Below are 6342 nucleotides of genomic sequence, written 5' to 3'. Positions count from 1 at the left end.
CCCCCCAGGGGCGGGCGGGGCCGGCTCGGCTGCGGCCGCCGGGGCCGCCCCCCCCCCGGGGGGAGCGCGCGCACTGGGGTGGGGGGGTGGGTTGGGCTGGGCCGGGCCGGCAGCACCTGCTGCCTCTCGTCAGCCGGCCCCCGCCTCACACACACACCGCCTCACACACACACCGCCTCACACACACACCCGGACACACACACACACCCGGACACACACACCGCCTCACACACACACCCGGACACACACACCGCCTCACACACACACACTGCCTCACACACACCACCTCACACACACACCCGGACACACACACCGCCTCACACACACACACCGCCTCACACACACCACCTCACACACACACCACCTCACACACACACCCGGACACATGCACCCGGACACACGCACTGCCTCACACACGCACACCACCTCACACACACCACCTCACACACACACACAGACACACACACCGCCTCACACACACCACCTCGCGCACACACACGGACACACGCACCGCGCCACACCCACCCACCCACCTCATACACACACACCGCCACACACACACCGCCTCACACACACCGGGACACACGCACCACCTCACACACACCGGCCTCATACACACACACCACCTCACACACACCACCTCACACACACACACGGACACACACACTGCCTCACACACACCGCCTCACACACACACCCAGACACACACACTGCCTCACACACACAAACCGCCTCACACACGCACCGCCTCACACACACACACACACACCGCCTCACACACACACTGCCTCACACACACACACACACACGGCAGGCAGCACCCTTCACACATGCGCACACAGACACGGCAGCCAGCTCCCTTCACAGGCACATGGGTGCACACACACGACAGCCGTCTCCCTTGACACTCGCACACACACAGAAACGGCAGCTGGCTCCCTTCACACACACAGACACATGCGGCAAACAGCTCCCTTCACACACACACACACACACACACACACACACACACACACACACACACACACACACACACACACACACACACACACACACACACACACACACACACACAGCAACCAGCTCCCTTCTCTCTCTCTCTCTCTCTTTCTCTCTCTCTCTCACACACACACACACACACGGACGTGCGCGCACCCCCCCCCCCCCAGTACCTGACTCCCTTCTCTCTCTCTCTCACGCACACACACCTATACACACACACAATTTCCTCAGCCCTGGCCGTGGGAACTGCCACCCCGGGGGGCCCCAGCAGAGCCCCCAGCACAGGGCAGCTCTCCTGGGGCTGCACAGCCGCAGGCCGGGCACCCACCCCAGGGGCATCGCCGTGGGGTGCCCACACTGGAGGCACCACAATGGCACCCACTCCAGGGGCACCACCATGGGGTGCCCATGCCAGGCACACCACCATGCGGCGCCCACCCTGGGGGCATCGTGGTGGGGTGCCCACTCTGGGGGCATCGCCGTGGGGTGTCCGTGCCAGGGGCATCGCCATGGGGCGCCCACACCAGGGGCACCACCACGGTGCACCACTCCAAGCCACCCACTCCAGGGTGCCACCCAGGGGCACCCCGCACCCCACAGCCCTGCAGCAGCGGTCCCAGCCCAGCAGTGCGCGCTCGCGGCTGCCTTCCTTCCACCTTCGCTCGTCCCGGCGGCTGTTAGGTGCCACGTGCTGCCGCCATCCCCACCGGATGTGCGGTGAGCCCGGACCCAGCTGGTAGTGGCTACTTGCACAGCATGTGCTTCTGGCACCTGCCCAGGTATACGTTGCTGCACCACCACCGCAAACAAAGGTGTCACCCAGATGCTCTCCTTTCCCCTTCCTGCAACCCACAAACCCAACGGTGTGCATGCAAATGCTGTGCGAGGCCTTGCTAAACAAATGTACATTGCACAATACACACCAGATAGCACAACAAATACATGAGACGAGGGGCCTCGGTGTCTTGCCCCCGCTGCAATGTGCCATATATATTTAATTGATCATACGATATGAATATCCTCAACAAAAAAAGTAAACACACAGCAAGTCTTTTTCACTAATTAACGCATCCACCACATACGCAAAAGACTTCTACCATGTTTTCATGCAACATATTCCCAAGTGTTCTATAACATAACAAAACCATTCAACTTCTTTTATTCACATGACAAATAAAATGTTCACAGATCCCTGGACCTAGAAACATTGTCTGCATACAGCATGCAAACATCATCTCATACAGCCATTCATGCAGCGTCTCCATACATTCAGAAAAACACAGAGCATAAAGCACAGCTGTGCATACATCGAAACATGATACACGTGTTTCATAATTTCGTTTATAAATTTTATTCTCACAGCTACAAATTTTCACATATGTGGAATGGGTGCATAATAAAAGTTTCTCCACCACAATATATGTACATACTCATAAGTCTGCCTCTGTAGGCACATGCAATACATTTTGTTTCGCAAGAATGAAAGAAGGCTAATTAATTCAAATTAAGTCTTACTTGCTGATGGAAAAAACTGTGCACACGGACATTTACCACAGAGCAGAAATAACTTGTTACACATGTTATCTTGTACGTAATTCTAAATCCTGGGTTTCTGGATGCAGCCTGGCTGAACTGATATGTCTGTGGCATTTCATCAGACAACTCTTCCATAAAATGTTGGATTGAAATTTGGTACCCAACAATATCATTTATTTGCATCAGAACTCTGCGGTTCTTCTGAACTATCCCTTATCCCTGCTTTTTGTTATCGTTGTTTAGACTGTCACAACCCTGCAGAATCATTTTGTATTCCATTTTCTTTCCTGAGACCGTCTCTGGTCAAGATTCATTCGCTGCAGCACCTGCTAGTGTCTCAGCCTCCTGCTTCCAACACCTACTGATTATCCCAAGGAAAAGCCAAACCACACCAGTACTGACACCACAAGGTAACCTTAGGATCACTTTACTCTGCCTTTGTAAAGCAATCATTTTATCTCCTACCATAATAATGATTTTTACATTGTGAATAAACATATCAGGCAAGATAAAAAAATCCTTTATCTGTGCACAGCAAAATGCCCCCCAAAAGAGTTAAAACATAACTTTTCCTTATTGCACATAACATACAACTTCCCTTATTATTGTATTTTATATACATACCACTTAACACAGTGCGTACACAGCACTTACAGTGCTTTTTTCCCCATCTTGTAGATAGTATTTCAATTTGAAATTTCAAGATTAGTCACTTTGATCAGGATGCTCTTACAGTGACAGTATGGAGGGATACTACGGTCCATACCTACCAGATGCTTTTAGTATATGCTGTCCTAATAATCAGCATCCTCTTCCTGGGAGGCTTTTAATTGCCTGGACATTCATTTTTACTACTCTACATTCAAGCTCTGTGGGTGATACAGGAACTCATGCTCCTGCAAGTTATTGGAAGAAGTCTGCTATCTCTTCCTGAACGCACACATTCCCAGCAGCAACCCGTGCCTTGCTCTTGTGCTTCGGATAGTGTTTGCAATTTGTTTCTGATTCAGCCATCTGGATGAGGAGTCAGCATTATCGTTGTTTGTGTTCGGGCATATACGTGGTTATTAAATCAGAGTATCAGCTTTTCCAATCTCCTGGCAAGTAGCTCCAGAATTCCTGACTCCAAAGCATCATTTTATGGGGTCTTCTGGTAACAAATTTACTCCCATGTGAATATTTGGATAGTGCCCAACAGAGTTCATGTCTGCTGGAAGTTCCCATTGGAGGGTGTGCGAGTTTTTCTCTGAGCTCAGATTATTGCTGTAGTAAGCACAACTGTCTCAAGTCCTTTCTGCATTTGTGTCAATGCCTTCCTAGGTCTGCAGGTACAAGCATCTGTGTCCATTGTGAAAGAGGTTTCTAATTGCTTAGAGTCACTTTGCTGCCTATGAAATGGTTTCTCTCTTTACTCACCTGTTGGATCAGCTCAGCGCTGCGCTAGATCAACTCAAAGACAAAGCCAAGGAGAATTCTGTCTCCTTCTTTGGCAGTTGTAGCTCTCTATTTTGTTATTTCCTGATTGTAAGAAATATTCAGCAAACAGGGATCAGTTCCTGCTCTAAGACCTATAAGGAAGTTCACAACCTAATTTCTCCTGACATTTCAAAGCAAATCACAACCACTTCCTTTTCTAGAGAGTACCAGAACAAGTAGCTGTTTCCCTAACCCCTGTTAGGGAGTGAGTCAATCACTGCAAACCAGATGTCTACAAATTATTTGCTTCATCTGGTCTCATCTTTCAAAGGAATTTCCACACAGTCCGTTTATGAGACATTTCTGTTGGCGAGTATTGTGGAATTATTAACCATAATTGAATCAAAATCAGCTTCTCTGACTATCCAGACTTCAGAGTCAAATTTCAGAGGCAAGGTTTTCCAGATTTCTTTTTCGACACGTTTGTTTGTTTCTCTCTTTCTTTGAAATCAGTTATAGAGTTCAGTTTTTCACAAGTTTGATTGCTATGTCATGTCCAGCACAGATGAGAAAAGGTCCACTACTCCTATATATTTTCCAGATCCTATTACACATTCATCAGCAAAATCCTGTTTATTGTTCTCATCTGGATGCTTTGGCGACAACGAACCCTAAATGTTTCCAAAATTTGGAAATAGGTAGGATGTATTTGTGTGTGTGTTTGTATGTATGTGCGTGCTTGTATCTGTGTGGTAAGGAGGTAGAAATATTCTATATTTTTCTATATCAACACTGGTATCTGTATCTTTCTGTGTCTTTTTATATCTATATGCGTACATCTGGGTTTGTACATCTGTGCCTCTCTGTATCAACGTGATTCTCTTCTCTGCTTCTCTCCTCTGTTACCCACATTGCAGGATACCTCACTGGATCATTAGACAGATTTTATTATTAAATTGTTCCGTGCAACAGACAGCTTGTTTACATATGCTAGTACTAATGTCAAAGTTTGAAGGTATGCATCAAAATACAGTGAGAAAGAAGACTTAAGTACAGAAAAATATCTTACGAAAGATGAAACTTCACAGAAAAAATATTTCTGAAAAATTCTGCACAAAATGGTATATCATAAAAAATGTTCATTTACCAGGGATGAAATTGCCATTCACTGATATGATCTAATCAGCAAAATCCCACTTCCCTTTGCTACCTGTAAATTATGCCATTATTTCATCTCGTGTTCCCTCCAAAGTGGTGCAAATTATGTATTTCATATAGGTAGCTCCTAGCTGCAGGTGAATTACCCTCATGGCAGCTCTCCATAGAACTGGAAATAAATCGCTAATGATATATAAAATATTGAAAGTAAAATTTATCATCAGTTTTTTATATCAATGTTCTCATCAGAGTAGTGAGTGACAACCTATTGTTTTCTATTTTCATATCTAAGGTATATTAGAAGCATACTAAAATATCTTCCAGTTATACAGCTGAACATCAGAGCTTGAGGCTGTTATATACTGAAATGTGATGGGAGTCCTTTGGGATGTATCATGGGTATTTGTCTCTTTGTAAGTTGTATAAATAAACATTTCTGCCTCAGCCGGAATATTGGCTCTCATTGTCATTTTACAGATTTTATCCTTCCTACCAGCAGTCACTCTGGAAGATTTTGAATTACACTTCCAAAAAATAATTCTCATTCTTTTGAGTGCATCAGAACAATCCTCTTGTGTAGGCAAATTTTCAGTCTTTGACTGTACACGCAAGAAAGGCAGAAAGACTCAGACTTTAAAAGAACCAAACAAAGTAGTCGATGTAGAGACAAACAAACCTCTCTTGTACCAACTAAACAAGAGTGCCTTTATTATTTATTTAGACAAACATGGCAGACAGGTTTAAAAGAAATCACGTGGGTGGTTCTGGATTCTTGCACGGGACAATCGACCCCTGGATTCCTTGCCCAGAAGAACCAAAGGACAACGTTGGGGCAGGAAGCCCCTGGGTTCAGGGGAGACGCAGCCTTTAAAAGGGATAATCGCTGGGTTTTACTAAACAGACAGACCACAGCTGGCTCAGAAAATTCCCTGCGCTGAAAATGGTCAGAAACTGAGAAATAGAAATTATGGGGAGAAAGTATCGTGCTTGCCCTGTTCTCGCTTTGCTTAGGCATGCCTCTGTGGTCGCTGCTAGAGACAACATATCGCGTTAGATTGACCCTGCCTGAACCAGTACCGTAACTCCTACATCTATCATTTTCATCTTTAGCAAAGAGAAAAGGGTTGCTGTACCGCTACCGCTACATTTCACTGCTGAAAGGGCTGATGAAAAATTATCCTGGAAAACCTGTATTTTTTGCCAGTAATTTTTGAGCAAAATTGTAAGCTG

This window comes from Struthio camelus, chromosome 19, assembly GCF_040807025.1.
Source record: "Struthio camelus isolate bStrCam1 chromosome 19, bStrCam1.hap1, whole genome shotgun sequence".
In the NCBI taxonomy this organism is placed as follows: Eukaryota; Metazoa; Chordata; class Aves; order Struthioniformes; family Struthionidae; genus Struthio; species Struthio camelus.
Note: the sequence above shows the minus strand (reverse complement) of the source record.